We start from the raw sequence: 26516 nt of genomic DNA, 5'->3' as shown, positions 1-26516 counted from the left end.
CAGGAAACAATTTTTGTGTGCTCACTTTACATAATTGTTCACAGTTGTGTAAAATGAAACACACAAAGCTTCCCAGTTGAGTGTGGACTAGTAATTTTTAGAACATCACTCTGGGGATATTATATATATATTTTTTAGTATCTGATCTTAAATTTTTTTAATAGTGTCTGATTGAACTCTGTTTATGTATTATATATTGTATTTTTTTTATTTGTCAAAAGCACTGTCTTCTACATGTAGAAAAGCCATCTTGAAATTTTGTTTTCTTGATTACTGAAAAACTATTAATAGTTGAAGTTTGAATCTTAAAAGACTGAATATTTAAAGGCAGAACCAGAATGTCGTTACCTTGGGAATATTACTTCTTGTCTTTTTCTATAAAACCATGTTTAGATTATAATTATCTTTAGGGATTCCTTTTGGTTGATACTTATTATTTGATTTTTTTTTTTTTTATTTACCTGGTGGGATCAGTGGAAGATACTGATCTTCCAAAATACTGATTTGTTTTATGATGTACATTTTCCCTTTTCAATAAGAGAAGCCTGTATTTTCTAGATGCAGTATAGTGCATTTCTTAAAGTAATCTTGCCAGTTTGTAGTACACATTTTTTAAAAATTGTTTTTCAGGTATAATAGTTTTATGTTTTGAATCACTGTTACTCTTACCAGTTCTCACCTCTGCAGTAGATACTAGATTTGTTGACTGTGTTGATATAAAAATCTTAAGTTAGAATTACTGTTTGTCTTCTGAGTTAAAGAAGTGGATTTTAAAAGGTGGTATTCTGCATATATGTGTATGTAAAATTTCAGTTGTGTTTTCTACAATATAATTACCCAAATTTCATGTAATACATTTCCATCTCATAAAGACTAATTATAATTAGTACGATTAGGTAGAATTAAGAAGTGTACTTAGTAGGAATGCATACTTCTTAAATTTTCAACTTACTATTATTTTTTTAAGTATCAGTTGGGACACCTAGGTGGCCCAGTCGGTTAAGCATCTGCCTTCTGCTCATGTCATGATCCCGGGTTCCTGGGATTGAGCCCCACATTGGGCTCTCCGCTCAGCGGGGAGTCTGCTTCTTTCTCTCCCCCTCTGTCCCCCTCCCCCAGCTCGTGCTCCCTCTCTCTCACTCTATCTCAAATAAATAAATAAAATCTTAAAAAATAAGAGTATTGTCCATTAATAAGAAATGGTTTTTATTAATTAAAAACAAGGGTTCTGCATTGCATCAATAGTAATATGTGGACGTTACTTGAGTAGTGATGTAATTGGACCTGGAGTTTCTTAAATTCTCTGTGTGTTTGCAGATTGAAGACTTTGGAATTGATACTTATATCTAACATTTGTTTCTATCTCTGAAATTATTTCAGATAATTATTATCTTTAAGGTAGGAAATACAAGGATATAAGTATCAAAACTTAAAGGAGTAGCCACAGTAATTCATTATGTTTCATGTTATATCTGTGACTGGATCTCTTAAGACATAGTCATCCTTGTTTCATCTTCTTTATGCAAAATGTCATCCTACCGGACATTTGTGAATGTGAAAGAAGGTTTACGTATGTTTTGGGGGTTTAGAAGAACCATGTAAATACAATCCTTTCATTATTAACTTTGCCAAGTTTGGCCTAGGAGTTACTCTCATTTTTATATGCTTATTTAATTTCTGCAAATTATATTATCGTACATTGTGCCAAGATAATGGTAGTTAATTTTTTGTCAGGGTATTTTCAGATTATTAGGTAACATTAAATCAGCATCAAATGTGACACATTGCTTAGATTTACAAATGTTGCTTGGTGTTTTATATGTAATGAGAAAAAGTAAACAATCTCACACAGTGACTGTCTTTTAATTTCTGACCTTCTTAAAAGTGTTGGAGGCGGTAGTAACTTGCTCAGTGGTTACTTAGTCTATAATGCTAATTCTTAGAATTGCTTACAATATATATATGTTCATGGACTGGTTAGAATATTTAAACATTAGGAATCAGCAGTTCAACAAAGTTGAACATGAAAATCAGAGTAATTATCCACAAAATTATATTTTTGCAGTCATACAGAGTTTATGAGGGAGCCATGTCATTCAGAATTGCACTATATCCATGTATTTATTGTACCAATATGTATTGAGGGGTCCTTTTGTTTGCTGTACCCTTTCCTAAGGCGGAGATACAGGAGTGGAAAAAACAAAATGCCTACTCTTAATTAAAAACCAGCATCCATGTGAATATCCTTTCAGATTGGTAGTTCTCACACTTCAGTGTGCATTGCAGTCACCTGGAGGGCTCATTAAAACAGATTTCTGGGCTCTACCTCACAGTTTCTGATTCAGCAGGTCTCAGGTAGGGCTAACGAGTTTCTAACAAGTTCCCTGATGAAGATAATGTTGGGTTTGGGGACTCTTTGAGAATCTCTGTTCTGAAGTGTTACTCAAAAGAATCACGGTAACTTTTTGGTTAGTTGGTTTTTGTTGCTGGTAGCATAGGTGATTGTCCTGGTACGTTATATGTTATTTAGGATCTCTGGCCAGTCATTGAGACCATTCAAAACTCCCAAACGTTTCCAGATACTGCCAACTGACAAGTACTGCAAAAAAGTCCATTAATTATAAGTGGGCTATTGAGTGCTAAATCTTACACATAAGATTTTTGAACTAGGATTTTTTGTGTTACAAGCCTAGTGAATTCAAGTGAAAATAGAATACAGAAAAGTACAATTTGAAAGTTTTGTAAAGGTTTCTCACTTAACCGATTTTCAACTACCTATACAGTATGAGAAATGGAACACTGTAACAATGTTTTTATATAAGTATATTTGAAGATGCCTGGGGTGCCTGGCCAGCTGTAGGACTCCTGCTTGACCTTGCTGGGGTCATGAGTTTGAGCCCCATTTTGGGTGTCATGGTTATTTAAAAAAAAAAAAAAGAAAAATGTTGAAGTGCTTATACCTGACAGATGAAGGTTTTAGAAAACACTCTTGGTCTTTGCTTACCATCTTGGTAAATAATGAATATAGTGACACTCTTTTGATGAGTTAAAATGATAACTCAACCTTTCTCTTTTGTGAACTGATCTTTTAGTTGACTAGATTGAAGGTATACATTTGATAAATGCATTTTCCAAGACAGTGAGTATATTTATTAAAATAATTTTCTATTGGTTTGTAGCTTTAATTTTCATTACTCGTTTTAGAAAGTAATGCCACCAAGGAGTTCAGTAAATGGAAATTGTTAAGCAATTTTATGGTAAAGTTATAGCCTAGCTCATGAGACCTTACAAAGATTTACGCTGCATGTATGTATTATTCAAACTCTATTCAATACATTAAATGTAGTACATTAAAACAATTAAATTGATCCATAATGAGAGCATATAGTTGTGATACTGATTATAGTTCCTTTAAAAAATTTTGACTATTATTAGTGCAAAGAAACAATCACCTGGTTTATAGCCTTTTAAATATTTCAGCAGGTAGTTTCTAGAACCTTGTGTATGTTTGCTAAAATCTGTGTATAGGAAACAGAGAGAGACTTGTTTGTTATTTCGATGTCACCTGGGTGCCCCTCTCGCTCTTGCTTCCCAAAGATTGCCATACTATAATGTCCTCTCAGTTTTACCAGGAAATCCACATTGACCAAGCATTTTGTGGTTTTGTGAACTAGAAATGGGATTGAATCTGAGTGGTTACATATCTGTCCTCAAGGAAATCAACTCAGCTACACCTTTTATCTTTCAACTTTGCATCAACCTACCCCCCCTCCTTTTTTTTTTTTTTTTTTTAAATTAAGGAGTCAGATTCCTTGCTCCACAGGAACCCAGGATTCAAAGAGACTACTAGGTTTCTTCCCCAACATGGCTTATTACCCTATTTTCCACCTGTGAAATTCTCATGTAGTCTATTGAGAGTAAAAGTTTCTTGAATCTGTTTTTTAAAAATTACATGGATAGATTTCTTACACATTTATTTTTCCTCTTCAATTATTTATTACTAGTTTCCTTCAATCAAGAAATGATTAACTCCTGTGGCAGTACTTGGACACTACAGTAAATTATATTTCTACAAGTCAGTGCTTTATTTTTAGGAACACAAATGCAGAAAAAAGGTAAAATTTGAAAAAGCAAGCTGTTAATCTACACTGAAGTTTTCTTTTTTTTTTTAAGATTTTGTTTATTTATTTAACAGCACAAGTAGGCAGAGTGTCAGTCGGAGAGGGAGAAGCAGGGAGCCCCATGTGGGGCTCGATTCCACGATCTGAGCCCAAGGTAGCTGCTTAACCTACTGAGCCACCCAGGCGCCCCTATACTGAAGGTTTCTGATTTATGTTGTGGTTTCCCTATATAGCAATGTCCCCTTATCTGAGGAAGAAACATTCTAAGACCCCCAGTGGAAAAGCACAGACAGTACCAAACCCTGTATGTACTTTCCCTAATTAACAGGCATTTCTGCAGTAAAGTTTAATTTATAAATTAGACACAATAGTAGGAGATTAACAATAATGAGATACATATACAATTTATCAAAGATACAATTATACTATAAATAAAAGTTATGTGAATGTGGCCTCTGTCTCAGAATATTGTACTGTATTCAATGCCTTTGATGATGTGATATAGCATTTGTGATGAGATAAAGTGAGGTGAATGTCTTAGGCATTGTGATGTAGCATTAAGCTATTAGTGACCTTCTGACCATATGTCTGAAGAGTATTGTCTACTTCCAGACTCTGGGTAACTGAAACGGTGGAAAGCAAAACCACAGATAAAGAAGACTTCTGTATTCCCTGCACATCTGATCTCATATTTAACAGCCCCAATTATTATCCCACTAGACAGGTATAAAAACTTTAGATTTATACTGGTTCTGTTGCTACTATTAGAATAACACATGATGATTAATTGGGAAAATTCAGAAATCCTTATTTTTTTTGTTTTCTTTATATTATGGTATATTGACTTTGACCTGGAGCCATTAAATCTTTTAAAATATTAGAGGAAATCAGAAGGTTTTAGAAAACGACATGCTCCAAATTTGGGGGGATAGGAAGTATAATATAGAAAACAAGTATTCAGATTATTAATTTCTCCCTTGCTATATAACATGGTTATATTTTTAGGAGGAACTAGTTTATGTCCCAGTATTTGTGCTACAGTGTCAGAGCTGAGGTAAACTAAGATATAGTTAGGTTCATATTATGATCTTTTAGACCTCTGAATGGACAAGATACTCCCTAGGTTGATTGAAATTATAGATCTTAAAATTTGAATTATTTTGCAGCTACTTGAACCATATGGAAGACGACCTGTCAAAAGCAGTTTCTAGTCATTCATTTTTTGGATATTACATAAGTATGATGTACATGTTAAATAATTTAGCATTTAAAACATTCAGTAGTGGTTTTCTGCTGTTGCCATATTGACGGTTTCTTGCAGTTTGGGCACTGCAGATAATAGCTGTATGCAGAATAGAACAACCCTCAGCTCCCATGGCACTAGTGTTCTAGACCTAGAGGAACAAATAGAGGTGAAATAATTTATGAGGTCTTAAAGGTAGAGAAAGTGACAGCTGTTTCAGATAAGAGGACTAGAAAATGTCTGTCTCAGGAAAAAAAGGGACAACATTGTTTTATTTGGTCTGTGCTGATAAAAGACACAAAATGTGGGTGAAATGGATGCCGTAAATCTGTTGGAGCTGTGCTGTTCAATGTGGCCATAAGTGGGCTATTGAGTCTTTGGAATGGGACTAGTGAAACTGTAAGATTTTTAATTTTATTGTAATTACATTCAATTTTTCAGTAGTGTTTAGCATATTTGGAAGAACTTGGGTATTCAAATCTTTTGCATTTTAAGTAATGAAATATACATACACATAAATATTGGAGAGAATTTGCCAGTTGAATTAGATGTGTAAAGTACAGAATTGGAAAGATTTGATAAGAAGAAAAAGAATGTAAGTTTTTAATATGGTCATATGTTGAAGTGATAAAGTCTGTATATATCGGGTTAAATAAAATGTACTATTTAGCTAATTTCATCTGTTGCTTTTTTTCTCTTTAATGTACTTAGAAATTTAGAATTTCTTACATTGCATTATTTTTCTTCTGGTTAGTGCTGGTCCAGAACAGTAACTTTGTCAAATTTCTCTTTTCCTTACATGGATATAATCCCAGAATCTCATTACATGGTGTAATTATGCTGTTATTTTTTTCTTTTTTAACAAATGAACAATTTGAGTTTGAACTTTAGAGTTTATATATTCACCATTAGGTGTTAGATTGATTTCCTGGTAGTATAATTGTTTGGTGTTTGTGCAGGAGTGCAAGAAAGAAATTTGAATACCAGCTTTTAGGAAATAAATTATATACATTAAGTTTACAGTTACTTTTTTCACTTTTGTTATTTTTCTTTTGTGTTTATTATTTTACTTGATACTTGGTAAAATTTTAAGTCCCCAAATTTTATTGTCCTACAAGATTTTTCTTAAAATCTTTGTGTGATGATTTTGTGTTCATTTATTTGTTTATACTTGATTCTGTCCAGAGTGTCCGCTCTAGGAGAGTACGGATCTTATCATTTAGTGATTTGTCTTCATTTTATATTACATCCTCATTAAGTGTTTGTTTAGTGAATGAATGACACCAGTTGAGGGCAACACATGGTTGTTGACATGAGAATATACAACAAATAAAATATGGTCCTTGCCCTCTTGGGATTTAGAGTCTGGTGGTTTTGCAGAAGCAATGTATAAGACCAGTTGGTAGTAAGGAAGGGTATAGGAAATGTTCTGAAAACCTAGAAGCAAGTATTCACTTACACTGGGAAGACTGGGAAGAATTCGCTAAGATGATAACTTTTGAGCAGGTCACAAAGGTGAGTAAATACTTGCTAGCTGTAGGGTTTTTTGGATGTAGAGGATAGGGAGGGAGGGTTGTGGGAAGATGGAATGGTGTCAGAAGTGCTAATAAGTGAACAGAGATCCTGAGCAGTTAGGAGCTGTTTAGGGGAGGAGGTAAGAGTAGAGAAGGTAAGAAGTTATGTTTAGATAAAACTGATTTAAGTAGAGGAGTTTTGATCTTTGCCTTTTAGGTGACTGGGTGTTAGGAAAGAAGTAAATGGATCAGAAAACAGACCACATAGATCGTTGGTTCACTCTCATATTCTCCTCCCCCCACATGATATTTGAAAGGATCTTTAGTGTCCATGATGATTGTTCCGATTCCAGATGGTAATTCAGAAGTAGAGTGAATTTAACAGACTAGTGTGTTGGTGGGAGAGGAGGAGATGAAAAGTGATCTAGGAGTTTTCTAGTTTGAATGATGGGGTGATGATGGTGATAACCATTAACTGAAACACAGAAGGTAAGTGTGTTCAGGATCAGGGGTGGGGTAGCTGTTTGAGGGAGAGTAAGGTATTGGATTTTTTTAGTATTTCAGTTTTGATTATCTATGGTGGATTGTTGGGATTTTAAAACTCTGCTGGTAAATATGTTCTCAGAGCACTGTCATTTGTTAACTTGTCATGCTTTTCTTTTGTTCTTGTAATTCAGTTTCCACATCGTATCTAGTGCATCCTTTAAAAATGTGAATTAGATCATTGTAGGTCTCCTTTTTCAGATGCAATAGCTTTTCATTTTAATTGAAACCCAACTATAAGGGTACCTGGGTGGCTCAGTTGGTTGTACCTCAGACTCTTGGTTTCGGCTTAGGTTGTGATTTTAGGCTTGTGGGGATAGAGCCTGGCTCGTGCACTCTCTCTTTCTCTGTCTCTCAAAAATAAAAACAATCAAACAAAAACAAAAAACCAACTATATTGTTGGCCACAGGGATTTTTTTTTTTTTTTAAGTAATCCTTACACCCAACATGGGGTTCAAACCCACAACCTCAAGATCAAGAGTTCACACTCTACCAACTAAGCCAGCCAGGTGCCTCTAGGTCACAGGGCTTTTTATGATCTGTTCTCAGTCTACCTTTCTAACCTCATCTACTTTCCACCCCTTGTGTACTAAACACTAAAATTGTTCCCCTGTCTCCACAGATATTTTTGTAGGTTTCTTAAGAGTCTTACAGAATTTTCAGTCCTGTCACTTTCTCAGTATATCATGTTTACTTACTTGCTTGTTAGGCTTGCATTTTATTCATCTCTTATTAATGTTCCCCATATCATAGCACATTTGACACTCAGTATTTTTTGAACCAGACTCCGGGAATATCATGGAGTAATGGCATAAATTTAAGTGTAGTTTTCAGAACCAATTAAAGTATATGGATGAAAATCCCAGATTGCTTATTCATTTCCCAAACAGTTATTGAACATTTTTGTCTCAGCTCATTTGTATAAGAGTGAAGAAAATAAAATTGGTCCTCACCCTCTTTAAGCTTGAAGTTCAGTGGGTGGCAAGAGAAATCATGGGAAGAAATGATAAATTCTTAGACGATTTCATCATTGTACTGAGCGTCAGAGAAAGAGCCATTAGAGAGTATAAGCAAATAGTCCAGTTTTTAATAGAATTGAGGAGAATATGTACCCTTACATATGTCCATATAGAAATCTATCTAAAAAGAAAGTACTAAGAGCAAGTGATAGAAGGACATGTGAAGGGAGTAATTTGAAATGGATGGATGGAAGTCACACCTTAAACTGAGGCTAGAGAGTTGTTGAGGTTGATGGCATGGAAGAAAGCAAATTTTTAACTCCTGGAACAATAAGGGCTCTTAAATTTTTTCAATTAAAAAAGTTCCCAAGTGTATGTTTTGTGTATTGGGTGTCTCAAGTACAGTGGTGTTTTGGTGTTGGTGGAATCCTAAGCATTAAGGAAACCACAGGTATTGGAAGGAAATAGAAAAGCCTTCCTGAAGTGTTAGGGTCACTTGGGTGGCTCAGTTATGTGTGCAGCTCTTGATCAATTCTTGATTTTGGCTCAGGTCATAATCTCAGGGTTGTAAGACCAAACCTGTGTCAGGCTCTGTGCTGTGCATGGAAGCTGCTTAAGATTTTCTCCCTCCCCCTCTTAAAATAAAACGCCTCTTAAAGTGTCCAAATCCAATTTCTATTTCCAGAAAAAGAATACCTGTTTTTCTGATTGAGTATAAAATGAAGGCTGTTGATTGTAAGTTTACATATTAGTTTCTCTGTTGCACCTTTTCTAATCATTGGTATATGTTGAAGAGAAGATTTGAAGCAGGAAAAGTAGGACAGGTTGGCTGCAAAGAGCAATTCCTTGGGAAATACTCAGAAGGGTCTCCTATTAACGTGTAGCAACTTCAGCTTATAGTTTCTGTGATTATCCATATACATTTTTAAAAAATGTGATCATCAGATACACGTCTATAGACACTGAAGGTCTGATTATGGCAGTTCTCTAGTAATTGAACTTTAAAATGACAGAGTGGTTAAGATTTATTTCCAGAGAAGTCATTCAATAAAACTTGGATGTTATGAAGGGAACGCCTAGTCCTCTTAGAAGATTTGAAAAATAACTTGGGTATTATATGAAAAAGAGTTTGAAAAACTATTCTGTACAAATATTGGGAGAGAAAAGCATATAATACAAAGTTTGAAGAAACTTTATCTCACTTGGTCTTTTATTAACAGTTCCTATTTAAGAGTGGGTAATTATTCCAATACTCTAAAGGGTTTCTTCAGGGCTACCGATTCCCTTCCATTCCTTTATCATTGTCTTTGAGTTAACATTCATTACTGTTCATTTTGATGGATTATAGGGGTTTTTAAAATTACCTATAAAGGAGGCATTATTTGCTTTTCTGAATTGCCTTTACAATATGATTTGAAATATTTCTAAGAAGATTAACATTTTTCTCAAATAGTAGACATTACTAAGTTCCTGGATTTAGGTTTTTATCTTTCATTTATTTTATAGTAAATGCAAATTAGTATAAGTTAGGAAGAAAGAGAATGCCACTTAGTTGGGACCTAAACAAAACAATTTTCTGTTTTGCCATTTTTTTCCTCCTTGACTTCAGAGCTGTTGAAAAATTGGGAGATAAATATCCAAGTGCAGTATTTGTGAATGTTTTTAAAAATTTCCAGTTTACATTATGGTTAAACTTTAGTTAATAATCAACATGTTAACAGTGGTACATGTTGTCTAACATCTACATGGAGGACAAATAAATTGAGTCAACTCAGGTTAGCCAAAGTTCTAATGTTTTTTCTTTATAGTTAATATGTACTGTATGAAATAGAAGAGTGTGTGTGTATGTTTTTTGGTTTGGGTTTTTTTTTTTTAAAGCCCCGAGATCAATTCCTGAGCTGAGATCTAGAGTCATATTTTAACTGACTGAGCCACCCAGGCACCCTTAAGTGTATTTTAGTATTTACTTGAACCATAGTTAAATTTTCTTTGTTTCAGTAGTGTGGAAAGAGAATTGGTTTAAGACCACTAATTGCTGTTTGAACTAATTTGTATAAGTTTTTCATAAAAATTTTCCCCCAGCATTCAGTATCTTTACCATTTCATTAATTTCCCATGCTCATGATCCTGCCTTTAGCTCCCTTCCTCATCCCAGGATTCTTCCTGGAGGATCACTTTTTTCTGCTCCAATCTGAACTGTCGCTGTATGGAACAGATGCAGCAAAACGATACCCAGTAGAGTCTCAGTGCTTTTTGGGATTATATGTGCTTTTGGCTGAATCATCATTAAATGAAAGCAACTATTCCTTTCTTGTTTGTTCTTTAATCGTTATTTTATTTGGAGTAGTGCTTGAAGATACGCATACACAATAGCATGGGTGCTAGTACTATGATGAGTTTGTTTTCCAGAATTTTATCACATAGTTAAAAATAACTTAGGTATTAGAATGCTAATTTAATGTATGTGCACTGTTGCTGTCGTAATTGGATATATGCATGCATTTGGTCAATAAAAATCTTTTTTTTTTAAATGGATAGGGCCTATGAATGAATTGTGAAGAATTTTATCATTGTTACATTTGGAAAGAGCATAGGTGAGTATAAAATAGAAGTGGTCATAGATCATGAATCACTGATTCTATGGTAGGTACTGTTGAATGGAATATTAGTTCTGTTTAAGTATTTGCTACATTTAAGACTTAGGGCAGCCAGTATGGGGTAGTTACAAGGTGCTCCTGTTGTTGAGCAGTTCCAAACCCTGGTGGCAGAGGTTGGAATGCAGTACAGTAGCTACTGTTCAGTGGTGAAGAAAAGGCCTAAGGGAAAACAAGAGGATGGTAGACATATTAGGAGCAACACCTCTGAATTTGAGACTTGGATCACATTTACATGACTTGGGAGGCAGGGAGAAGAAAGGAAAATTTCCAGAAAGCACACGTGAATATAAAAGAAGTCTTGGAATCCTCAGTAGAAATCGTTTTGTTGTGTTTGACTTGGAGCATCATGTGCAGTAAGTTATCACGTATTCCATTACCCACTGGGGAAAAACATAGTATGCTGTGTATTCAGCTCAGTGGCAGTGCTCAGTATATTAGGGTGACTTCACTTACTAAATATGAGATCTGTTTGTCCAAAATTAAGTATTCTAGAGAGTTTGGAGAAGAGAAATGAGTAGAAGATAAACTAATTGGGAAGGATGAGGAGAGTGTTCTTGTTTAGGCAAGGGAGATTTAAGGACCATTCAGAATAAAAGGGAGAGAATTACTTAATGAGTATATCCAAGGAGTCGGGAAGGTAGAAGTGCCTGAGTATCATTTTCAAGATGCATTATAGCTTGTCTTTGAGAGCAGGTGTAATCAAAGAAGACCCATTATGAGCAAAGCCTGGGAACTGATAAATGTGCACGAAGCTGGTAGTAATCCAGAAAGAGAATAGAAAACTAATGAGATCTTACTCCATGGTAAGGTATATTGGAAGTTTTTGGCCAGAGAATGGTGGTGGTCAGGTTTGTATTAGTAAAGTTAACTACATTTTGGAAAGGGTACATTTGTAGGAACTCAGACTGCAGGCAAGGAAACCAGTTTTTATATGTTACTTGGATTGGAAAGGAATAGTCAAGACCCTAATTAACTATGAAGTTGTCAAGGCTTAGTGGTTAATTGGATGTGGGGGGCGGCTGTTATGTGGGAAAACAAAGATGACTAGTTCTTAACCAGATGGTAAGTGACTTTGGTGCTACCAACTTCGAAGAATAGAATAGCAGTCCGGATGGAAGGCTTCAGGTTTTTGTGACATCTACTAAGTGTTTTCTGCATGAAAAATTGTGATGCTTAGGAAAAGATATTGGCTCAAGAATTTTGTTGTCAACAAAATCAGCAATAATTAATAAGTGAAAGTATGAGACAAATAGTTCACCAGTGCAAAACTTATATAGATTAGGGGCTATGATACCTTCTAACCATCTATGTAGATGAGGTTTAGGTAGGTTTTAAAGGGCTTGGTGAACTAGGTTGATTCTGAAGGGTTTGAGCTGAGTCTCATACTGGAGTACTGGTGTTTGATCCATTAATACTGCAGTTGTGTGCATTAGTTATAGAAATAAACTTGTTAAAGGAATGAACATTTACAAAAGATTCATTTCATTCATATTTGGTCAGTGGTCAGCACAAGGAAATATGGAAACCAGAGGTGGACTAACACCTATTGCCTTACTCTTCAAACTTAAGTTTGAATTACCTAAGTAAGCCCTATAGTACAGTCATCATTCAAGTACTTGTTTGAGATCTAGAAATAATCCTTAGCACACTGTTGTACTTTGGAAAGCATTAACACCTAATAAAAATCAACTAGCCTTCAAATACTATTGATACATAAACTACTCTATATTTTTAAATTATTTGAATAATAATACGCATCTGGTATGCAAACGTGAAAATACAGTACGCTATGTAGTGCAAGTAAATTTCTCCATGTTGTGTCTTCCAGTTGCCCAGCTTCTCTGTTGAGGTGTATTCATTGTTACTAATTTCTTGTGTATGCTTCCAGAAGTTTCTGTGTGCTCATAGAATATTTGTATTCTGTGTTTGTATACATTCTTAATACATATGCAAGGACACTGTACACACTTTTGCCATTTACTTATTTTCTCACAATATTCAGTTTTGGAGGTTGTTCAAGTAAATGCATATGTGAGAGGGAGAGAGATCCATTGTTTTTACATCTGTTGCTTGGTCATTATTAGTTATGTTATATGGATCTTTTTTGGCCGGTGATTAATGTATGTTCTCTCCCTCCCTCCCACCTCCCACCCACCACTTCTCCCCTTTATATGCTCTAAAGTATGTATTTGGGCATGTATGTGGATATATATAGAGGATAAAATTTCTACCAGTTCAATTGGTCACTGGGTATGTATATTTTTAAAGGGTTTTTTTTTTTTTTGATGTTCCCTATCCTAACTAAAGACAATGAGAATTTAACTTTATTCCCTGCAGTCCCCAACCAAATGCATAAAGTCAGTAAAGATCAGAAATTAATAAAAACTGATGGGACTGTTGCAGGTAATAGGTAGAAGTTTTAGAATAGAAATTATATGATTGAACTTGGAAGAGCTTTAAAGTCTAAAGCTGGCTAATAAGAATTCTGGGAATTAGAGGGGCGCCTGGGTGGCTCAGTGGATTAAAGCCTCTGCCTTCAGCTCAGGTCATGATCCCAGGGTCCCGGGATCGAGTCCCACATCTGGCTCTCTGCTCAGTGGGGAGCCTGCTTCCTCCTCTCTCTCTGCCTGCCTCTCTGCCTACTTGTGATGTCTGTCTGTCAAATAAATAAATAAATAAATCTTAAAAAAAAATTCTGGGAATTAGAGACCTAAAGTCTTGTGCTTTAAATACTAGATTACATTAAGTGTTGCCTGTTTAATTAAAACTATTAATGTCTTTAAGAGAGTTATCAATAGATCAGATTTTTTAAAAAAGGTTTATTTAGAGGGAGAGTGAGAGAGTGGTGTGGGGTGCGGGGAAGTAAGGGCAGAAGGGGCGAGAGAATCTCGGGCAGATACCTTGCTGAACATGGAACCCAATATGGGGCTTAATCTCACAACCCTGGAATCATGACCCGAGCCCAGACCGAGAGTTGGATGAGCCACCCAGGTGCCCAGTATGTTAGATTTTTTAAAAAGACATGGTGAACATTAACAGTTTGCCTTGTGAGCGATATTATAGTGAATATAATAATGGCTTTTTTTGTGTGATAGAGAAGGGGAGGAGGGCATTAGACTTGAATTCAGAAATTTTTCACTTAAAAAAAATTTCTACGATTCTCCAGTGATGGGAATGGGCATAAAGTTGTGGTGCTCAAATACTTAATTTGGATTTCATTTCTTGAGTGTCAAAAATAGAAGAACCATAAACTTTTCTAGAAGAATTCCCATCTTTGGTGTTCATACTACAATAGCACTTTGAATTTTAGATCTTGTATTATTTTGAAGTACTAGAGGGAGGTAGATATGTCATTCATAAACCAAAAAGGATGGAGGCTCTACGCTGTATTTTAGATTAGCTCAGCTAGAATTAATAAAAAAAATGCAAAGACACTTGTATACATTCCCTAGGAACTGTGGATTTTATTCAGTGAATTATTATGTATGTTTGAAGACTTTATAGCAAGATGAAATGATTTTCTTAATTAAAAAATTATATCTTCATATAGTAACTTTAAACAGTTATGTATATTGTTTGCTCAAGGACTTGAATGAGCAGTTTGCTGTTCGCAGAACTGAAATCTTGGTCAGAAGTCATTTATTCCACCATTTGTCATAATCGTGAAGTGTTCTCTCTCCAAGGTATGACTGGAGGATAAACATTATTTTGTTTCACCACATATTGTAGTTATTAGACTTATTAAGAAATATTTATGGAGCACATCCTGTAGCAGTACTAGGACTATTCTGACTGACTCTTCTAATAAAACCGAGGGAATACAGCTGGGCTACGGAAACAGATGTGTCCATTTTAGCTAGGATGGTCAGGGGAGGTGTCTCTGAGGAGATGCTTGAGCTGAATGATCCCTGAATAATCAGAAGGAAGGGACTTGCAGTGTTGGAGGTGTTGAAGGTGAACCCAGTTCAAACTGAGTTTATTATTTATAGCACGGAGTAGGAAAATGTCTCTTGTGGCGGGCCTTAAGTGAACAAAGCAAGGGTGTTGCTTAACCCTTTTTTCCCCCCTTAATTGCCACCCCCATGGCCCTCATGATATTTTTTGACTCCCTCATGAAATTTTAACTCAGCTGTTTATGAACTATAAATATATCTGTTATATCTATGCTTTTATACATTAAAAGAAATTTTTGCCTTTCCCTACTCCTACCTTCAACTAATTTTCTCCCACTTGGGGGCAGAACTGTCCCATTGAGAAGCAGGATGTACACCAGTGTATGCCCTAGTAAATAGTTGAGATTTTTTTTTTTTTTTTTAAGATTTTATTTATCAGAGAGAGAGGCAGAAGTGGAGAGAGAAGCAGGCTCCCTGCCAACCAAGGAGCTGGATTTGGGACTCAATCCCAGGACCCTGGAATCATGGCCTGAGCCCAAGGCAGCAGCTTAACCGACTGAGCCACCAAGAGATTTTTTTCTTGATGAGATACCATCATGAAGGCTTGTGCCAGGTAGTGACATGATCTAGTTTATGTATTAGAAAAGAATTTTAGCAGGCACCTGGGTGGCTCAGTGGGTTAAGCCTCTGCCTTTGGCTCAGGTCATGATTTCAGGATCCTGCATCAGTCTCTGCTCAGCAGGGGGCCTGCTTCCCTCTCTCTCTCTCTTCTCTCTGCCTCTCTGCCTACTTGTGATCTCTCTCTGTCAAATAAACAAAAATCTTTTTAAAAAATTTTTAAAATAAAAGAAAAGTATTTTAGCTACTCATGGAGACTTGACTGAGAGAGAACCAGAATAAAAAGCAGGCAAGCCAATTAGACCAGTAAGGAGAGGTGAAAGGTTACCGTGGCTTGGTCTTTAAAGATTATTGATAATATAAACAGATAAGAGTAGAGAGAGCTAAAGAAGGGTGAGAATAAATGGATGTAGCATTAATGGTCATAAAGTATGTCTACATGTGATGTTGATGAAAGCTTGGGGACCAGTGTGCCCTCCAAGTTACAAACCCACTGAAATGAAAGAAGGAAATGACCCTTGGGAAATGAGAAACTTGTCTGGTTTTTAACCTTGTTATCATTTGAAATTTATTTTTCAGTAGAATATCACACATAATTTAGAATGGTCAAAACTCCGTATTTTTTTTTTTTTAGAACTCCATATTTATTTTAACTTTGTTTTTTGCTTTTTTTGTTTTTTCTCAATAGGAATGTGCCCCCTATTTTGTGCCTTCCATTCCAGAATTTTTATGGGGAAGTCTCTTTAAAAGCCTGCTTATTCTTTTGTATTCTGCTACAGTAGTGGTGTTATTAGTATGTGAACATTTTCATTTAAAATTTCTTTTAGAATTAAATGATTCTTACATAACAGACAATTCTTGGGCCCTCTGACTTATGAGGGGTAGACCGTAAATTCTCTAAGGCAAAAGGACTCACACCGCAGGTGCTTACTGCAGTTTGTTGAATCAGGAGGCTGTTTTTCCAAGTTCATATTGGAAGTGATTAGCAGAACCCAAATGAGGTTTTATGTCACACAGTTTTGTCTCAAAATTGAGTGTAATGAATGCAAAATTACTGGAAATGTTTAACAAACTCTGGTGGTGACTGAAAATGGGAAATAGCATAAGTAGCATTAATGGTTTTAAAAAGGAACTGTAGGGGGGCCCCTGAGTGGCTCAGTCAGTTTAAGCATCTTCCTTCAGCTCAGATGGTGATCTCAGGGTCCTGGGATCGAGAGCCCTACATCTAGCTCCCTACTTGGTGGGGAGTCCGCTTTTCCCTCTGGCTCTCCCCATTGCTTGTGCTGGCTCTTTCTCTCTCAAATTAACTAATTAAAAAAATAAAAAGGATGGCAGAGAGTTCTGAGGTTCACACCATTTAGATCCTGCAGCTCCTTGCCACGGGAAGGCCTGAAGTCCTCTTGGGCTCTGATGAGACACAGTGCAGTGCATCTGGAGCTTTTGCTGATTGGGACTATGTTGCATTTACAAATGATGTGAAGGTGTAAAACATTTGAGGATTGAGATTTATGAATTTTTTTTAATGCTTTGTTTTTGTGTTTTCTGTTGTTTCTACAACCTAATTTCTCAAATCTAGTGGTAATCAAACAGGAAATTTTGCACATTTTTAAAAATGTGACCAAAAATTTTTAAAAGATTTTATTTATCCATTTATTTAGAGAATGTGCATGGGTAGGTAGGGGCATGGGTAGAGGGAGAGGAAGAGAATCTCCAGCAGACTCTGCGCTGATCCTGACACAGAGCTCAATCCTAGGACTCTGACATCATGACCTGAGCTGAAACCAAGAGTCAGAGGCTCAACCCACTGAGCCCCACAGAGACCAAAATATTTAACTCTTCTGTTTTTAGACTTTTCAATCCCTTTTTTAGAACATATGTTGGCATTTTGTATCCAGGACAAAATATTTTCATCACTGATTTAGTTTAGCACCTGTTTTCTACCCTATATTTAAATAAATGTAAATAGATAAAACAGATAATAGTTCAGATTATACTCGCACGACGTTTAATTTCTCCCTGATATAACATTTCATATTATTTACTGCATTTGAACACATGCAGTGGATTCTTTTTAAAAAAATTTTTTTACTATATATATATATATGTATTTTTTTTTAATTTCTTAAATTAACATATAATGTATTATTTGTTTCAGGGATATAGGTCTGTGATTTATCAGTCTTACACAACACCCAGCATGCACCACAACACATATTTCCCCAGTGTCCATCACCTGGCCACCCCATCTCTCCCACCCCCTTCACTCCAGCAACCCTCAGTTTGTTTCCTAAGATTAAGAGTCTTATGGTTTGTCTCCCTCTCTGGTTTCATCCTGTTTCATTTTTTCTTCTCTTCCCCTATGATCCTCTGCCTTGTTTCTTAAATTCCACATATCAGTGAGATCATTTGATAATTATCTTTCTCTGATTCACTTATTTCGCTTTTCGTAATACCCTCTAGTTCCATCCATGTCATTGCAAATGGCAAGATTCCTTTTTTTTTTTTTGATGGCTGAGTAATATTCCATTGTATATGTACACCACATCTTCTTTGTCCGTTTACCTGTCAGTAGACATCTGGGCTCTTTCCATAGTTTGGCTGTTGTAGACATGTGGGGTACAGGTACCCCTTTGGATCACTACTTTTGTATCTTTGGGGTAAATACCCAGTAATGCAATTTCTGGGTTGTATGGTAGCTCTATTTTCAAGTTTCTGAGGAACCTCCCTACTGTGTTCTAGAGTGGCTGCACCAGCTTGCATTCCCACCAGCAGTGTAAGAAGTTCACCTTTCTCCATGCAGTGGATTCTGCAAGAAGTGTTTTTTTTAAGTTGATTCATTCATTCATCAAAGTAGGGTAACAGTAGTTGTTATTTTAATGTGCTTAAGTATATGGTGAAAAGTAAACTGCATTTCCACTGCTTTTTTCATTATGTATAAACACGATTGATACATTGGATACGTTGAACTTGGAAAAACAGCCTCCTCACTGATTCAACAAACTGCAGTAAGCACCTGTGGTGTGAGTTCTTTTGCCTTAGAGAATTCACAGTCTACCCCTTATAAGTCAGAGGGCCCCAAGAATTGTCTGTTAGGTAAGAATCATTTAATTCTAAAAACAGGCCTGGGACCTTGAAGTTGACTTAGTTATAACTTTTCTTAGAAGTCATTAGTTATGTATGATATAAGTCATTAATTTGTACTTCATTAGATTTCATATGAGTGTTTGACCTTTGGAGAAAAACAGACAGTATGTGCATGTGTGTATTTATATGTACATCATATATATCAGTAAACTTTTCCTGAAAAACCTGGTTGTCCTCAATAAAGCTGAAAAACCTAAATCTTTATTTTTTCTTTAGTATTTCCTAGATTTCAGTGTTATTTAATAGTATTTATAAATGATTCTTACCTATTTACTCAAACGAGACCTTATTTTATGTACTTATTTCTTAATTTTGAGTTGATCTTTCTCTGATTCTTGAATCCAAAAAAACTTAAAATCCTGGGGTGCCTGTCTGACTCTGGAATAGGTGATTCTTGAACTCAGGGTCCTGAGTTTGAGCCCCACGGTGGGTGTAGAGCTGACTTAAATAATCTTGGGAAAAAATTAACCTTACAATCCTGCTTTTTAAAAATTTGGAATAGCCTGTCACTTAAATTTGTGAGTTTTGTTTGGTTTGACAGCCTCATTTTTCATAAACCACCTATCTGATACAGTACATCCTGTATCAGAGCAACCTCTGTATTATTTTGGTCACCACAGATTTGTTTTGCATTGTTTTTGAAAAATATAAATGGAATCATAGAATGTATACTCTTTGCCTCTCGCTTCTTTCATTCAACATAGTGTTTTTGAGATTCATCTGTGTTGTTGCATATCAGCAGTTGGTTCTCTCTTATTGCTGCATAGTGTACCACTAAATGAATATGCAACATTTTTTTTCCAGTATCCTATTGATGTATTCTTGGGGTCGATTCCAATTTAGGGTTATTATGATTAAGCTGCTATGAACATTCTTGTACAAGTCATTCACACATTTCATTTTCCTTGGGGAAAATATCTGGGAGTGGGATTGTTGTCTGTAGGGATAGGGGAGGGGATGTGTATGTTTCTCAGAAACTGCCAAACAATTTTCCAAAATGTGTGTCCTACTTTATACTCCCATGAGCAGTGTACCTGATTTCTGTTTTGCCTCTGCATCCTTCGTAGCACTCAGTATTGTCAAGTCATGTTTGTTTTAGCTGTTGCAGTGAGTATGTAGAGGTGTATCGTTACGGTTTTTAATACACATTTCCCTAGTAATTTTTCATACACTCTGTGGATATTCGAATAGCTTTTTATGTGAAGTATATTTGTGTTTCAAATCCTCCTTGCTAGTCCTTTGGAGAGCCCCAGTGGATGCCTGAGCTGTGGATAGTACCAAACCTTATAAATATGTTTTTTTCCTGCGTGTACATAAATACGATAAACTTTAATTTATAAATTAGGCACAGGAGGAGATTAGTAGCAATAACTAATTAATAGAACAATTATAACAGTATACAGTAATAAAAGTTATATGAGTGTAGTGACTCTGAAAATGTCTTACTGTTCTGTTACCTTTCTGGTGACGTGCCAATGTGATAAAATGTGATGAAGTGAGGTAAACAATGTAGGTATGGTAAAGTAGCATTAGGCTTTTATTGACCTTCTGACAAAACATCAGAAGAGGATCTCTTGCCTCTGGACGACCGCTGACTGGGTAACTGAAACTACAGAAGGTGAAACCATGGGTAAGGGGGGAACAACCATCACTAACTAGGTTGTGTGGTTTCATTGCTAGCCGTTGTAAAACTTACTTATCTGTGTATAACCTATTGATGTAAAAAAACATGGGTATCTTGATTAGAATTTTGGAAAACCAGATGTTGGGAATGCAGAATAGATTGTTCATGTTACGGACTTTTGCTTTTTGTAAAATATCAGCTAGAAAATAGAAATTATGTAATTGAGCATTTATTATGATGTCTGGCATGCTAATGTGGGTAGAAGATACATGGGTTTGATTGAAAAAATCGAAGCCCACTTTGCTGTATTTAACTGACAGTTTGTTTTAAAGATTTTATTTATTTGAGAGAGAGAGCACAAGTCGGGGAAGAGTAGAGGGAGAGAGACAAACAGACTCCACACTGAGCACAGAGCCCAATTCAGGGCTTGATTCCACAACCCTGATATCATAACCCGAGCTGAAATCAAGAGTCAGACACCCAACAGACTGATCCACCCAGGTGCCCCTTATTGCCTATTTTTAATCCAAAAGAGGTGAAGACTTAAAATGTTGAAATTTTTTTAATGTTTTTCTAACTTCCAACTAACTGTTCAGTTAACTGGAAATGTAATGTTACATTGTCTTCAGTTGAAAATGTATTACATCAAAAAGGATGAACTTGTAGTATTTCCATTGTTTTAGAGATCTGCTTTCATGGGTGTTTATGCATTTCATTGGGAGATGATGACGTTTGAGTTTTTGGCCTAATTTCTTTGGATATATTATTCACTTAATCAGACACTATTTCCTTATGCTCTTTGAAGATGTATTTTAATTTTTCAATTAGCAATAACCGCGCCTCGGATAAACCTCATTGGCTACGATACTGCCACTGCGCAAAGCTGAAGATGTATTTTAATTTTTTAAAGATTTATTTTAGAGCAAGAGAGCATGTGCTTTCACAAGCCTGGGGAAGGGCAGAGGCAGAGGGGGAGGGAGAGAATGCTCAAGGAGGCTTCCCACTGAGAGAGCAGCCTAGTGTAGGGCTCCATCCCAGGACCCTGAGATCATGACCTGAGCTGAAATCAAGAGCTGGATGCCTAACTGACTGAGTCACCCAGGCTTAAAGTCACCTTGCTTAAAGAGAATCTTTAGTTAACATTGAAATAAAATTACTTCACTTAGGAGTGTGTTACGTATTTTCACTGTTGTGAATTCCCTGTAATAATAGTGTTCAGTTTATTGATTTAGCAGTCGGTCTTTGTCTTTGTCATGAAAGCAAAGGATCGTATTAGATTGTGAGCTTTATTCTATATATGTTCTCTCTGATGGTAATGTTTGATAATATGGATATCCTCCCGCCTCCATACCTCAAACTGCAGAACATAAGCTCCTCAGAAGGCAACCCCGCTGCAGAGCATGCCAATAAAAGAACGTGGCTCCTTTATGGTTTGATACCATCGGAATCTACTTCAGAAGAAATCATAACCTTTTACATTGATTTCTGGCAAAGCCTTTTCAACATGAGCCATTGCTAAACTCCTGTTTCATAGATATTTACAATTTATTTTAAACAAATTTTTGTAAATTACTGTAAAACTAATTTGAACACCTTTATAGAGTATTTTGAGCCTCCATGCTTGCTTAAGTATCTATATTTTATAAATTTCTTTCTTAGAATGTACTTCTATTGTAATTTATATATTATTATAATTTATTTACTTATATTGTAATTATATATTGTAATTTACTATATATTATGTAATATAAATTATATGTAATGTAAGGATTGTGTACTCAGTGGAAAAGGATACCTTCTCTAACTCAAAGAGGGGAGAATGTTAGGTGCATTGTTAGTAATTTCTAAGAATGGCCTTCCATATCTTCAATGTTTTGTTCTTTAAGAAAAGTCATTAGAAAATATTGTATGTTTCTGACGTAGGGTATGGTTAGAGTAGTCATTTTTTCACTTTTAACAATTCATGTGTTTTGGCATGGCATGGGAAGGTAAAATCAAACATGAACTTGTATTCATTTGACACAGATAGACAGAGGGATCACAAGTAGGCAGAGAGAGAGAAAGGAGGAAGCAGGTTCCCCGCTAAGCAGAGAGCCCGATGTGGGGCTTGATCCCAGGACCCCGGGAACATGACCTGAGGTTTTAACCCACTGAGCCACCCAGGCACCCCAAAATGGACCAATTTCATCCAAAGTGGTATCATAGTCTTGTTACAGTTGTGCTTTAAGATTTCAATTAAGAATTTTTTTTAATGTAATTATTGGCTGGTGTTCCCCACCCCCAGTATTTAGCAGTATCACTTTATAAAGACAGCTGTTCTTCAGCATCAGAAAGTAAATGTATCAGCTGTCTTTGTGTATCAACTTTCTAGGACTTTACAGACTTTAAGTCCAAATTAGGAGTACCATGAAATGGATGTTCATGTGCAGTGGCTCACTGTAATTGTTAGTGGTTATGACAGACCAGTGTACCATAAGCCTCGTCACTTCTTTGTAAGACCGCTTTAAACAGAATGCTAGTGATTTTGAGTATTCATATATTAAGCCACCCTTTTAAAGACTAAATATTGGCAACTAAACTTGGATAATTCTAGAGATTACATTCCTAGGTTTCAATATAGGTAATGAATGCTTCGTAAATTGTGGGTTCACATTTTTGAAAAGTTGAGAAGATAGTATTTGGAATAGTTCAGTTGTACAGTTTGGTTTATGCGTTCCATTCTTGTCTGCGATAACTTTACTAAAGATGGTAAAATTACAGAAGTATAAATATGCACTAAACCAACTTACGAATGCCCTAATGACTTTACTGACAGATACCTAACAAGGATCCTGCGTAGTAGAATGCTGCTTGTGGGTGGAAATATAGAAAAGATAAATTTTTTGGTGGTTTTTGGCATGCCTTATTTGAAAAAATATTAAAGTTTTATAACTGGGACCATGGGTCCCGTTGGATTATTTGGAATCCCTTTAAATTACATGTAGGAGTTTGTGTTCATATTTTTTTACGTACAGATTTGGGGGAGGGGACTGTTCATACTCCATCCAATTTTCAGGTGTATTTGAGATCCAAATGGGTTTTGGAAGCAATATAATTTAGGGTAGTTGTTTCTAGTCTTTGGGGGTCAAGTAAATCTTTTTCTGATGGAATACAGGAAATGTATTTATGTGCCCTGCCCTGGTACAAGCAAGAACAATAAAATGTTCCAGATTAGAGTAGGGATCAGGATCCTGTGTAGAATTTTGGATTATAAGATTTCAAGCAGTGGTGTGCTGAGGGATCAACAATGCAGAAAAAGACGACCTGCCTATAGAAATAAGAACTAAAGATTTAGCAAAATAGGCTCTTAATATTTTAAAATTATTAGCAGACTTGGGAGACTAAACTTTTAGGATTTAGTGGTGTTTAAGCCAAAACACAAAATTGAACTGAATTTTAAGTCTGTTGATATTCTCCAAGAAAATGAATGCAAAGGAAAATCTTTCCTGAATGAAAATTACTATTAAGAACTTTAATACTTCTGCCATTTTATTGGTTGTGGACACTGGCTAAATTTGACTTTTTTGTATTCCTAGGAGGGTGAAAGAAAACATGGATGACGCTTCCTGAATTTTGGCTTCTAGGATGAATCAAGTTCAGAGACTAGGAACTGCTGGTGTTGTCAGTATTTCCTCTCAGGTTAGTCAGTGTCTGTTAAAACATTGTTCCTTCCTTCTGTTTCCTTAACCATACATACTTCCTGATACTGGCACTGCTGATTTCATGAATATATGTAGTAATGGTCCCCATGCTTTGAATTAGTGGAATGTTAGTGAATAGTTTATAGTGGAAGCTGAAACCTCTGCTTCTCTGCCTGTATTAAGGGATCCCCAGGGTCACTGCCCTTCTCTCTGAGCCAAGTTGGAGGCTATTTTTAGCTCCAGGTTGCCCTCATCTTTCCTTGGTTAGTATTTGTCCTCAGATAAAAATGAATTGAGAGTAAAAATGACTTATCAAACAGGTCTTTACTAAGAAAAGAAATTTCCTCTTGGTTTTTAGTAATCCCAAGTCTAAAAGCCTTTAGTTCCTTGGTAAGTGTATAATCTTAAAAATGGTTTAATATCATAAATTCAGATAGATACTAGGGATACTAGTTCCGTATCTTCCTCACTGCTTTCTGCCTTTTGTAAAGGTAACAGTTTTCCTATTATCTTGTTAAGTTAGATAGAAACTTTTATAGGAACATTTACATTGTGACCTTCATGACAGAATTTCCAGTGATGGTGTACGGTCATCCTTATAGATCCACAAGGTATTATTTTAAGGGTATTTCTTTCCTACTTGTAATGATTTACCATCTCTTCTGTTCTTGCTTCTACAAGTGTGGTCCCAGGAACCAGGAGAGTCAGCCTTTTGGGTTTTTGGCAGTGCACAGTCTCGGAACACAGCTGACCAAATGAATCTGAACGCTCATTTTAACACAATCCCAGGGGATTTGAATGATGCGCATTATGTTGAGAATCACTGATAAGAGAAATTTCACCCTTTTAAGGTATCTGATGCCAGTGCATCATATAAAAATGTGAAAACTCTGTTTTGTGTTCTATTATCCAGCTCTAGAAAATTAACTGTGGGTAATAATTCTCAAAGCTGGTTCCTAGACCATCTAGGAGCTTAAGAATGCACATTCTCAGGTCCAGCTACTGAACAGAAACTTGGGGTTGGGATCCAGCAATGCAGTATTTTATATTTAAAAGACCTCCAGGTAGGGGTGCCAGGCTCGCCCAGTCAGTAGAGCATGTGACTCTTGGTTTCTGGGTCAGGAGTTCAAACCCCACATTGGGTTATAGAGATTACTTTAAAAAATAAGGCAGGGTGGGGATGCCTGGGTGGCTCAGTTGGTTAAGCGGCTGCCTTCGGCTCAGCTCATGATCCCAGGGTCCTGGGATCGAGTCCCACATCAGGTTCCTTGCTTGGCGGGGAGCCTGCTTCTCCCTCTGCTTCTGCCTGCCTCTCTGTCTGCCTGTGCTCGCTCGCTCGCTCTCCTTCTGTCTCTGACAAATAAATAAATAAAATTTAAAAAAAACAAAAAGGGCAGTGTGGTGCCTGGTGAGTGGCTCAGTCAGTTGAGTGTCCAAATCTTGATCTCAGCTCAGGTCTTGACCTCATGCTCATTGAGTTGGAGCCCTGCATTTTTCATCTTGAAAAAGATGAAAAAATAAAAGCTGTCCACATAAACTGTTTTCTGTTGGAGAGCCACCAACCTAGGGAATTATTAACTAAAAAATTAGATTGCCTTTTGAAATTAGAAAATTACTTTGTAAATCTTCTGTAGACCTTTTGTTGAATTTTCATATTGCTTTATTTGTAAGTCCTTTATTAAGTAAAATTTGAAAAAATAATCTCAAAGTATGTGGGTAAGGGGAAACAAATTTAATGTGCATAGGCTAACTGCACCACAGATCAAAGCTGTGGCATTTATTATGTGGTTATCAGAGAGAGATCTTATAAGCTTGTCAAGTGGATCAGTCATTGGAACTTTAGGATTTGGAAGTTAATTTTGGTAAGAGATGAATAGTATTTATTTAAAATAATTGCTTTTCATTACAGATTTTCTAGTCAATGGAAAAGAAAGTCATTTCAGGAAGATACTTTTATTAAGTTTATAGATGTTAATAAAGTACATAAGTCTTATTAAAAATAGGGTATCCTTGGGTTATCCTTTGATGAAACAGTGGTTCTCATATTTTCAAGGGGCAGCAGAACCCCCTGGAGAACCCCCTGACTCCCTTTGTTAGATCAAAGACTGCAGATCCATCGTGTTTGATTTAGAGGGTCTGAGAGGTCTCATTTCTAACAGCTGGTGTTGCTCTGCTGTGAGGACTGCATTTTCAGAACCACTGCTGGTTGTTTTTTTTTTTTTTCCTCAACATTAATGTATTTAACTTTCCAGGCACTTAATCTCTGTATGAGCTTACAACAAAATACTAATTACAGAGGTGGATTGCTGAAGAAAATTTTATAAATCCAGCATATTAATTCAGTTCTTGAGTATTTTTTAGGTCTGTTGCTCAGTGACTCTAGCCTGGCAAATTATTTCCTTTGTAACTGAAATGTCTGTGTTTACAATAGAAGATACACAGTAGATACTAATTTCTGTTTGCTAACGATTTTAATCTTTTTTTTCAGGTCATTTTGTGGGCGAAGTGCTTTTAAAGAC

General features: G+C 36.0%; 1 long non-coding RNA gene and 1 pseudogene across 2 annotated transcripts; one reads left to right on the top strand and one right to left on the bottom strand.

Moving 5' to 3' along the window:
• Positions 1-1130: 1130 nt before the first annotated feature.
• LOC101671834 lies at positions 1131-26516 on the top strand. Of its 2 annotated transcripts, XR_006604460.1 has the most exons (4): positions 1131-4845; positions 10920-10975; positions 23893-23995; positions 26486-26516. It is a non-coding gene; the product is annotated as an uncharacterized LOC101671834 (long non-coding RNA). The 2 variants fall into 2 exon arrangements; XR_006604459.1 differs by lacking the exon at positions 1131-4845 and having other exon boundaries at positions 7850-10975.
• On the bottom strand, positions 21080-21202 carry LOC123389818 (annotated as a pseudogene).

This window comes from Mustela putorius, unplaced genomic scaffold (assembly GCF_011764305.1).
Source record: "Mustela putorius furo isolate JIRA1106 unplaced genomic scaffold, ASM1176430v1.1 tig00004035_pilon_pilon_pilon, whole genome shotgun sequence".
Taxonomy (NCBI): Eukaryota; Metazoa; Chordata; class Mammalia; order Carnivora; family Mustelidae; genus Mustela; species Mustela putorius.
Note: the sequence above shows the minus strand (reverse complement) of the source record. Positions and strands in the feature narration are given on the sequence as shown.